This window comes from Harpia harpyja, chromosome 12, assembly GCF_026419915.1.
Source record: "Harpia harpyja isolate bHarHar1 chromosome 12, bHarHar1 primary haplotype, whole genome shotgun sequence".
Lineage (NCBI taxonomy): Eukaryota > Metazoa > Chordata > Aves > Accipitriformes > Accipitridae > Harpia > Harpia harpyja.
In genome coordinates, this window is record NC_068951.1 from 38,600,781 (window position 1) to 38,613,045 (window position 12,265).

The following is a 12,265-nucleotide window of genomic DNA, read 5'->3' on the forward strand; positions in this document are numbered from 1 at the left end:
AAAATAAAAAAACAAGAAAAGAGACACTTTATTCTTTACAGGAATATGGTTGGTGATTAGAATAGAGGACTTGCAAGCTGGACTCTCTGGACTCTCTAACGTTTTATCTCCACTCTGACCCCAATCACTTCAGCTATACACTTGACATCCTGAAAAAGGGTCCAACTGTACTTGTTTCAGCACTGTACTGCCAAACTTCATTCAAAAGCATTTGTAAAACATTAGAGGTTTGCAGCTGACAAGCAAATAGCCTACTCCTGTTTTTCTCCACAATACTGAAGACGTTTTATTTAAAAACAATAAATATTATAGGAGTGAGTGAGTGAAATTAGAGAGTGCCATCCTTTTTAGGCTTTTTTTCCCCCCATACATTCAGAAATGAGCTGTGATGGGGACAAAAACACTTGTCACTTGAGAGGAAAGGAGTACTTTTCTGCTCCTAAGGTGAAATGGAAAGGCTAGCTAATAGACATCCTGGTGAAAGAATAAATAGAGATTAAAGAATTCCTTCCTGGGATTGTGGACAGAGTGACTGGAAAAATCACAGAATTGTAGGGCTGGGGCTTCTCAGCAGCCTCTTAATCCAGCTCTTCTCAGAAGCAAAAACCAGAATACCCCTGAAAGACACTTTTGTACTCTATTTCTAAAAATCTCCAGCAAGAGGGACTTCTCATCTATATCAGCAAGCTGATAGAAAGTTTTTCCACATCTTCCATGCTGCAAAATAGCCCATAACTTTTTTTTTTTTTGTATCCTCATTTGACATGAAGAGCAATTAACTACCCTACTCTCTCTGTACTTGCAACCTCTTAGCATCTCTCTTTTCAGTCTTCTCTAAATGAAATAAATTCGGCCCTCTTAGTATTTCCTCCCAGGTCTCATTTTCTAAACCTCTGTGTTGTTTTTGTTGCTTTTCTTTGCATCATCTCCAATTTGTCTATTTGTTCGGATATAGACAAATTGGAGATGGTGCAGAGAAAACCAGAAAACTTAAGCTGCTGAGACTGGAACTGTGGTTGTTTTGCCCATCGCTTTTTGAAGAAATGAACAAAAAATTCCTCTGCATTTCACGTGGGTGAAGAGAGCCATGATATGTAATAAGCTCAAAGGTCACAGAAATTCAAAGTTAGAGTTTCTGGTGCAAAATGTTTACAGACATTTTTCAGGTTTAAGGAAATTAATGCTTTAGTCTGACATTACAACGTTTTGAGTTAGACACCCTGATGCAGAAAAGCGTGTGCATAGCGTTAAATTTGAATAGTATCACTAAAGTTACCTTACACATTGCAAATATCATCCATTTCTTGGCTCTTCTTTAAGCCGAAATATCTTTTCTAGATCCATCTATATATTCACATCATATTATCATTCTTTAGATCATGTTGTTTTTCAGATATGCAAATAACAGGCAGTTCTGAAAGTCTGGCACTGAAATTATTGGATTTGGGGAAAAAAAAGGGAAAATTATTAGTCAGAAAGGAAAACTGAAATGCTTGTTTAATTTAGAGACTTTTATATGTTGGACAGCATGCTGCTGATTACCGCAGACATCGGGAAGGCAGTATTATCAGGAGAAGAATTGGTGGCTTCTCGCTATTTCTGCACTATTTAGCTACCATTAAATTAATCAGGAGGGACTTAGCGTTAGTCAACTGCATTACAGTTGGCCTGGGAGAGGAAAAAATAATGCTCCCTTGGAGAAGCCTCACCATTAGAGCTTAAGAATTAAGTACTTTCTGTTGCTAGCGAGCAAAATAGCTGAAGAAATTGGGGCAATAGCCTTTGCTCTCCTACCTCCTAGCTCAGTAATACAGTATATTATATATACTACATTGAGAAACACTGTAAATTTCCCTAAATTTTTGACATCCATCTGTTGGAATGTAGGGAAATAGGACTTGAACATCTGGGCTGGGATATGAAGGGTATGAGAAATCACTCTTTAGCTTAAAACCTCAGTGGAAACCATATTCGTATATCTATAAAATCTCTAGCCAATTATTAACAGCTTAGCTACAAAATAACATTAAACCTTTATGAGGATCGAAAGATCTTGTCTCAAACTAATCTCCTAATATCAGAGAGCATAAAAGACTTCAGAAACATCAGCCTATTTAAAACCTGCACACATTTAAATTTCAGACCCTGTTGTTCTGAAAATAATCCTCCCCTGCGATTAAAAAATAAATGAGAAAGGTTCACAACTGCTGTGCACAGAAAGAAGTCCACAGTATCTCAGCACACAGCTTTCGGCATAGAATATCTCAGAGACATGAAATGCATCCCGTGTGTGAGGTGAAGGCCTCAAACAGCATGTGATTAATTCACCAGAGTGCTGTTGTGGTGCCTTCCACGAGCTGGAATATCTCCATTTTCCACAGATGGCTATTATGGGCACCGTTCCTATGGCAGGGAGATAAACATTAGTGCCATCTTTTTTGCGCACCTTGAGTTTTTAGATTAACCTTTCCTGTGGCTCGTCGCCTTGTGATTCACTGCTTGCGGAGAAGGCTTTGTCAAGACCACGCTCCCTCTTCCAGGCAACAGTATCTGCAAAAAGCTAATATTTTGAAAGCGGCTGTGGCACCGGTGCCTCGTGGGCATAATTACGTACCAGTATAGAGCTAGGCGGCATGGTTCAACCAAGCCTCCCATCAATTTCGCTATATGAGAAGCCAAAAATTAGTATTTCCTATATAAATACCTACATGAAAAGAGGTTCATCTTAAGTAGTCTGTCCACTGGTGGAGCGCTGTAGGATTAGGATCTTTGGATGCGCTCTCTCTTGTGACCATGGGGTCAGGGCTAGCTGCTGCAGAAAGACTGGGGCACAGCCACATTTCTGCCCACCCTGCCTCCCCCAACATTGTCTCCTTTTGCAGGTGGGTGTAGAGGTCCAAGAAGCCATCGATGTATAACAATGTGTAATCCCTTGCTTTATGGAGCATGGAGACTGGAATTCCTGGTCATCCACTAGAATGAAAGGGCTAGAAAAATGGGACTTGATAGAGTTTTCCCTATCCCCTCTCACCAACAAGAGCTGTGCAAGGACTAGAAACAGTTTAACGCCATGAAAGTCCTCAAGGGAAAGCATGCGAAAGGCTAAATATTTTTTTTTTAGCACCAACTTTCTGGAGCTAAAAATCAGACTCATAATTTATCTATCCTTATCACCAGCACAGCTCCTCTAGAAACTTCCTGGGAGTACACTAGGTCTTGGACAGAGAACATCAAAGATGACAGTCACTGATCCCCCAAAGCCTGAGCATGAGATGCTGACTTTACACTCTAGAAATATTCTTTTAACCTCTAATAACAAAGTATTTTCCTAAATACAGCCTACTCATTTAACTTGCTTTAGGAAAAAAAAAAAAAAAGCCCTGATAATCAGCAGTTTTTCTCTCCCTGTAGTCCCATCGCTATATTTTTAGGCTGCAAAGCCAAGAAATTGATTTTTTTTTTTTTTTTTTTTTTTCCCTACTGATACTTACAGTCTTTTACGGCTGCAGAAGATTTTTAGACCAGGAATGTGAAGCTTACAGATGGTTCAAATCTGGTTTGTGGGATAGAGTGGGAATCTGTTATAATGATCCATTTGTACATGCTCCCATTTTTTGATCACTGAATTTGAATCTATTAATCTTCTAGACATTTCCAGCATGGCCATCACCATGAAATAAAGCTGAGGAACTGCACAGCTATTTGTCTATAAGGATTCGTGCCCCTGTTCTTCTTGCCTGAACTGCTGTTACATATCTGGCTTATAAAGTACTTTTTTCCTCAAAGGAATACTATGTGTTGACCATAAAACAATATATTTCCTCACTCGTGTGAGTACAAGAGCAAAATCCCTATTCCAGAAAGGACAGGCCATATTTTCCAATCATTTTGGTGCCAAAGCAGATCAGTCAATTTCTAATTAACTCTAATTGGCTTCCTCACATGCTATTAAATTATTTACCTGGAGGTGACAGGTGCTCAAAAGCACCAAATATTTTCTCCTTACTTTGTAAATGTTGAGCAGTATATTTGATTAAAAATAATCACCTACCACTTGTCACTTACAATCAAAAGCCTCATTGACCTAAACACAAGCAAACCACATGTTTTACAGTCACTGAAAAACGGAGACAAGGTCCGTGTGGTAGATTCCTCAGTAGGTAACACAAAGGGGGGGGGGGGGGGGGGGGGGAAGAGAGAAAGAGAGTTAAAAAAAAAAAAAAAAGACTTAGGACAGCCTTGGAGAAGGCACTAGCCCATCTTGAAAAACATGGGCTCAGACTTCTGCTCAACTGTCAACATGGTGCGTGGCTCAGGGCATCTCACTGCCGGCTGGATCCATAAAGGGCTTCTCTGAAAGCTGGGCTGCTAAAAATCTTTAGGTGCCTGAACCCCACAGCTCCCCGTACGTACCATAGGCACCGTGGTACCCAATGACAGATAAAGGCACAGGTGCGATGCTACCTCACCTCTCAAGATAAAGCAGTGCCTTAGAGCCCATCTCAAAGTGGAGTTTCCTTCATGTTCAGGGCCCTAAGAAATTGGAGGTATTTATCCTCCCAGCTGCCATCTGCTCCTGGAAGGTATCGTACAGGAACAGGGAGGGCAGAGCAATTCGTGTTTAATTTGTGGCTCTGGGCGCTTCCTGGCTAGAGCCAGCGCAACAATGCGATGGACAATTGGCTTAATTTATAGCAAGAAAATTAGGCAAGTTAAGAGAAGGTTCAAGCACCAAAGGCAGCTAATACAGGCAAGCGGCGGTCACAGAAGGTGTGCTGTTAAAGTATTTTCTCTCTGAAATGTCTTTAAATCATACTGCTGCATACCTACATAGACTCTGCAGAGGAGAGAGAGATACAGGCTGAAGCGGGCACCGAATTGGAAAGTGTTCATGGACTGATTTGAGAGTAACTTTATCCATGAGGACAGTTTAGAGAAAATGTGTTATTAAAGTACTTTATTTCCATTTAGAGATTCACACAGGCATACACAGACAGTAGGTGGTGACAGCTGCTACCAGAACCATTTGTTATCTTACTCCTGTTCAGCTTTTGACAGTGTAAAATGAATATAAATGCTGAAAAGCTTTACAGAGGTGAACCAAACAATAAAAAGTAGGGGGGAATGAATTCTGGTTAGGTTACTTTAGGGAAGAGCTTTATTTCTGTTTATTCCTGAGGCATGGATATGTGTTGTGTTTCTAATGCTGACAATACTGTTGAGAGGATTCTTGGTGGAGTTTACTAAATCCACAGCATCCTGAGGTGGGGAGAGGGGGGAGTGCTGGCCTTGCGGCTAGCTTTAATGTCATATCCAGAAATGGCATGAAAATAAGGCTTCAGCAAATTATTGCTTTTCCCTAATAATCCTGTCCGTCAAAATGGAGTGAACCTTTCACATAGTTTGCCTTAATAAAAGTGCCGGTGAGATATCTCTGTGTTTGGACTTAGCAGTAGCAAATCTCTTGGCATCAAAGGGATTAAATTAGTTGGCCTGAAATTATATTGCTTTTTCCAAGCAATCATGACAGCTCTCAATCTTGCTACAATATAGTCACATCACACCAGCTGACAGTTGCCTCCAAAAAAAACCATTCATTTTGGCCAGCTCCTCCTGTGAACACTATCAACAGACTGATGCTCCTGCTTCAAAGTCCAATAGGCATCTTGAACTACAAGCCTGTCAAGAGGGGGGTACTGGTATCAGTTCTGACTTTTGTCTGATTGTTTGGTTTTCACATGGAATATTTACACCATCCTCGGTTTGGTTTGATCTTAGATGGACTCACAGTGGAGGACTGACAAATTTTGTATTACAAAAGCAATCTATAAATCCCTATGTTGTACAGAATATAAAGTTCCTTGGAAACTATTGTAGTATATTGATTCCACAATATATGTTTCATTAGAGAGCTTTGGGGTTGGTTTTTTTCTTTTTGCTTCTGTGACTACTCCTCTCACCCTGGCAGTACTGATAACAGGAACACTCCATAAAACAGGGATTGGTAATGAGAGGCACAGATTTATAACGCAGCACACAGATTAAGCCGAAGTCAAACGGATGATATTTTCCTAAAACCTTTGTTCCTGATCTAATGCTTCCGAAGCAAATTATTTGCAATATGAGAAAGACCCTTAAGTTTGCACTGGGGGGAGGTAAAGCCTTTATCTGAAGTTGGGCCAATAAACAGGAATGACTTTGGCTTAGGACTGCTGCAGGGAACATCGTTAGTTTCTGTGGGAGGGAAAGATTCACGTCAAGTTTGTTTTTATAAAGCAGCATCCACCTAGAAATGAGCACAAACTAAAACGCTATATCCTCTGAATTTGGTGGGCACCTGAAATCTTATTTTTGCCGAGAGCTCTTGTCTCCAAAAAAGGCCAAAACAGTGACAGAGGTGCAAACCCTATCTCCACGTCAGCCTTTGGGGAACATAAAATTTAGGTTTGAACTTCTCTAACATTCTGGCCCACCTGGTCACCAAATCCTTTCCATGTACCGCTGGCTCCTGCAGAAAGGTTGGTTCTAGCTGAAGAAGAAATTTAAGCCTAGACATAGGCAGCGTTTAAGATAAACCCAGTGGAACTGCGGGGAGAGCAGGCTGAATCCCACCCCACAAGACCCCACGGCGAGGGCAAGCAGCCTGCTAAGTTCATCTGGTAAAGTCAATACTCACCAGATCTGTGCTTTTCTGGCAAACAGTGGTCTTCTGAATAGAAATAGGGACCATTTCTCATAACTTAGCATAGCTGAGGTATATTTGCCTCTCAGTCGGTGCTGTGTAACCAATAATAAGCCCAAGATAGCAAATGTGCCCTGCACACACATTACTATTACAGAATCCAGTGCTAACTCTGCATAGAGCAGCTAACACGCCAAAAATATCATACGTACGTATTATTTGAATTATCCATTGCAGAGCACATTGCAGGAAGCCTAGTAAATCTAGTTCTTCTAATCTGACATCTGCATTCATATTTAGTAGTGAATTATATATTTTCAATATGTTTTCTAGCAAGTTATTTACACAAATCTCATTAACAATAAAGACAGAGGTTTTATATACAATTCCTGCTCTGCTGACTGAAATTGCATACCAAGATGTCAGTATGACTTTGAATAGAAGCTAGAAAGTTATGCTGCATGAAATCATGTCATTGAGAGAAAATCCTCTCTCTTTTTATTCTCTATACTGACTTTTTTTTTTTTCTCTCTGCTGAGACAAAACCACCATTAACTGGTTCTTTGTTATGCTGGTTTCCTGCAGTATTTTTCATAGTGCCTAATAGTTGTAAGGACTGGATTACAGTGCAATATACAAAACGCAGTTTGTTTTCAGTCCTGTGTGAGGCTTGCTATCAGGTTTTGAAAGTTATTTTCAGAAGTAGCCTTCCTTAGCAGACATTTTCTGGGATGCAGTTAGTGTTCAACTTGCCAGGTGCCTGATGTGCAATGCAGTGACATTACCAGGCTGATTACTTGGATGGCTCTGAAATGAAGGTGTCTGGTTAGGACTGTTGGCTAGTCAGAAGAAAAGGCACTAATTAAATATTTCTTGCCTTTTCAGGTTTGTCCCTCTGATTAACCACTCTAAAAGTCACTCCAGGGAAAACCATGAAGTTATCTTTAAAACGGAGAGGCGTGATTAAACATTCCTCTGCTAATAAGAAAACAAAAAAAAAAAAAAAAAAAAAGAAAAAGAAAAGCAGTCAGCTCTAGCAAGGCTAGCAGGTTATTGCTGTATTCAAACTAACTCTTAACCCTTTCAGTCTGGCAGAGGAAAGCACAAGCGATCTCATGGAATTTGCCAAAGAATCTCATTGCCACACACCATTTGACCAAATTTTCTTGTTTGCCCGAGCTAAATTTGCTACCAAATATTTATCTATATCCACACACATAGGTGGATATCTATTGGGCGTCTTCTTTAAGGCAAACCATATTCCTGAATTTAACATACACCAAACCCATAGCAGTGATTAGTAAACTGTTACCATTGCCAGTTTCTTACCCCTGAACCTTTCACCTTGTTTTCAGCGAAAGCAGTTCCAACGCACTAACGTACAGGTCACCAGAGCTCTAATTTTATTCTTCCAAATTACAAATATGTCAACTAGGAGGCTACCTTAATGATCAGCATTTCCACCAGTCTCTTACCAAAGCCATGGTGGGTTTGAGGGGATCTTTTCCTCTCCTTCTTATTTGCTAACGCCTGGGAGGCCTTTACTCAAAATTTCCTTGCTTGCTACTGCCAAAATTAAAGCCTTAATACCACAACAAGATCTATGCTAAGTTCACGGTGTCACAGACTTGTTCTGTGACCTCTGACAAAGTACTTTATCACAAGCATTTATACGACTGTGGTTTCAGCAATATATTTATAGGGTCCTGCACGTTGCAAGAGAAACCTCCTTTATCAGTGAAAGTATAACATCATTAGTGTCAGTTGACTACTAATACAAAAAATGCAGGTAACACTTTCGTTTCTTACGTTTCATTCCTTACTTGTTAACTCTTTGAATGGGATAACTCTACTGTCTTCTAAAGGATGCACATACACAAAACCTGTACGATGGTCTCCAGTTGTAACAAGGGCCCCTATGAAAATATACCCTTTGGCAGGATTTTTTTTTAATTAAACATTATTTCTGGAAAAATATTCCTATCTACTGACGGGAGTACTCTCAGGTAGACTAAGTCTGAAAGTAAAAAACACTGTTAGGTTTGCTAGCTACGGTAAAGGACATAAAATGGTACATTGCAGGTTTTTAACCCCAGATTGGCTGTAAAGCTTCAAAAGTTTAAGTTGTTTGTTTCATAGCCTCTATAACCTTTAAAATATTGGCAAGATTTCTGCAGACCAAAAGCTCACCAAAGTCATAAGTAAGATGTACTCCCAAATTTCCCAGTTTGGAATTAAAATAAAATTCTGTAACATAGCTCTGGAAAAAGAAACCCTCAATGGTACAAAATGTAACTGCCTCTCCAGGCCCAAATCTGTATTTGAATGTCCTTGGGGCAAGACCTTAAGGTATTCAGAGGAGCGAGATGGAGCTGCTTTTACCTTTTACTGAAAGCACTCCACAAACACCAACGGCCCTTTTGTTCTTCAGAGGTAGTGTTACCAGACTGCAGCAAGATAGAGAACACTTACTTCTGCTAGGTGAAACAAGAAAATTGCAAACAAATCTCCTCCCCGCTCATTATGTCTGTGCATGGCACAGCCTTTCTTCTTCCCTTGCTCTCAGTCCAGCAGGATTTCCCAAAGTTACGACAATCTGTAGCTACAGAGGCTCCTCTGGATCCCTAGGAAATTTTCCTTTTTCTCTTCCCCTTTGAAACTCAGATGTGAGTCTTTCTACAACTCTTCTCCACATCCCCACCTGTGCTGCAAAATCCCAGCTCAGTGTCTCCTTCCTGCCTAACTCCCCTGGAAACTTCCCCAAATGAGCTTTCTCAGGTGCTTTCTGGCACTGTCTTTCCCTCACCCCCCAAAATCACACAGTCAGACTCAATATTCAGTGGCAGACAGGACAACGCAAGGAAACAGTCCTCCTCCAGCTGCACAGCCAAGTCCTTCTACGAGAAAGGCCAGCAAAATACCATAAAGGGTGGAGAATCACACACAAAAGGTATCATCTCCGTCAGAACTTGGAAAACGATGTGCTTTTCGGGCTGCACTGAGATGGTTCGCCCAACAGAAACCTTTCCCAGTGGTGTCTATATTGTTTCCAAAATGTCCCTTAAGCCAGTGGATAAATTTAATTGTGCATCTCACTAATACCAGACACGAGGGCTATTTTGTATATTCATAAACTATTCTGCTTAGGACAGAAGGAGACATTTCTGTAAAATTAAGTTGAATCTTACTTTTGGTGCATGCGTTGCTGTTGTTTGTATGGAACTAGTGTGGAGGGGTTTATCTCAAAACACGTTGATCCACTGCAGAAATGCTACACAAAAAATCAGGAGAGAGTTTGGGACCTAAAAAGTATACAACCTAGATGGTCCCAAACACAGGCACATCCCTTTAAAATATTACTCTGATTTTGTGAGATTAAAGATAGAGTTATTTGTTTCTTTGAACTCTTACTCTGAGATGTCTTAGAGCAGACCTGGCAGAACCCAATCTTCACTGTATTTAAAGATATTTTCTGAATCCTTATCTGTTCAGATACGGTTTACGGAGACTCATGTCTTGGTTTTTGTCAAAGATAACTGAGGGGTTACACGGGTCTAAACATAACTCTTCATATCAGCAGTAAGACTCGAGGAAACTCTGAATTGCAGCACTTTATACTGAAAGGATCCCTAAATGATTCTTTTCTTCTCACAATCACTCAAGGACTTGAAAGTCCAGAGAGTAGCCTCAAGTCTCTCATTCCCATAAATTTAACAGAGGTCACAGCATGGCCAATTCAGCTGAAAAGTGTTATTACAGAAAAACTTGATGATACTTTTATGTTCACTGATGTGAACATAATTCTCTGGGTCTTTTAGCTACATATAGCATGTCTTATCCATAGAGACACTTCAGCAGATATATACGGTACCATGAGCAAAGTTAAAAGTGATGAATTCTCTGATTTATAACTTCTACTGATAACAAGATGATAGAAAATCTTAAATGTATGGAGTTATTATATACACTGTGTAACTTTGCTCAGCAGAGAAAGGATGTGAAAGAAAAAATATTTATCACACCTGAACTAGGGGGACACTTCCTTGAATGACCCTTGTTGCCTGTAAAGAATCGAGCTGATCTCTAACAAACACACAAAAATCTTAAAGACAGGGTTAGCTTTGTAGGTGCTAAGTGTCGATGTGGGTCTATAATCCTTCTTGCTTTTAAGGATCACATGCAGGAAGAAAGATGCTTATATAGAAGAGCTTTTTTTGTCTTGACAGATTTAATCTAAAGAGATCTCAAACTGCTAAATTGACATTGCACCTCCTAAAGATTAACCACTGGATTTTAACTACCTAGACACAAGAAACTGATTATTATAACTAAACCCATTAGTGATGAGGACTAGACAAACAGGCCAGATTCTCCTCCCATTTTAAAGCTTTGGTGACTGGCAGAACTGGACTCAACGAGAGTCCCTTGGTTATACCCCATTGAAAGCAGAGGCTGCGTTCGTCCGCGTTAGGCTGCAGGCTCCTGAGCGCTGGTCTCCGTGTGACCCAAGAGTTTAAGCACACAACCTAGATAAATATTAATTTTTTAATCTTTATTAGAAATCTACTTTTAAAGCTGATTCGCAGTGAAGTCACTTAGTCAGATGAAATCATTGCATACTAAACAATCCTGTTAGGGATGTTTATCCAAGCAAAGGACATTCAATTGCATTTTCATTAGTAGCACTATATGGTTATTGTCCTTAAAGGCAAGGCTCTTAAACTTAATCTATTTGCTTACAGTTCAATTTTCTTAAGAACTAAAAGCTAATTTCTACTACTCTTTGGCATTACAACATCAGGTTGCCTGTAGATTAAAAAAAGAAATCTTTGAGGACCGATGGTGGTCCTGCCCAGTATTGCCGCTCTGCCAGTGCTGAGACTGTCTGAAACTTTAAGGACTTGTGGGTTATCTAATTCTAACGATGCACGTTATTAACCAGAACATTATTTAATGAGAAAGTCACTGGCCGTGATGAACAGCAGGCAATTTATCTATCAGGAAGAGTATTTTTTTTAAACAGAAAATATGTTTCTCTCTGCTAAATTCTATACGGCTCAAGAAGATGGGAAAGATGGTTGATCTCATCCTTTTCACTTTCTATAGGAGTTTTCTGGAAGGACAAGTCCTCCCCTTAAATGAGGGGGAGAGTTTCTGGTTTCCTTGCTTTGTATCACTCTCTGCTGTCCTTCCCACAGGACAAAGGCAGCAGAGCCTAAGGCAGAGTTCACCACTGGCTTACTGAAATAAGTAAACAGCTGTCTGAGACTCCTCCTCTGACTTCGATCTCAAGACAGCCATGGATTTGGGGAGCCTGAAGTTGAGCCTTTATTTTTGAAAATGGGGAAAAATATAGTTGCTTTCCTAACAGTGCCTTTTAGTTTTTAGCTTATTTAGCAGTATTATCTGCTCTCTTGGCTATCCCTTCTGGGAAGATGACACTGCATTTTACACTACGTTCACATGTATTTGTACTGATTTTTGTAGTGCTAACTTTAACTAAAGTCAGGGTATATTTTACTTAGAAGTCAGTTTTCTCCATTTATCAGTTACAAAAAGCATTTCTAGCTAACAAAAGGTGTA

The 12,265-nt window shown here is 40.0% G+C and overlaps 1 protein-coding gene across 1 annotated transcript in view; it reads left to right on the forward strand.

Moving 5' to 3' along the window:
- The window catches only part of SPATA16 (spermatogenesis associated 16), a 98,400-nt gene that overhangs the window by 19,736 nt on the left and 66,399 nt on the right, over nucleotides 1–12,265 (forward strand).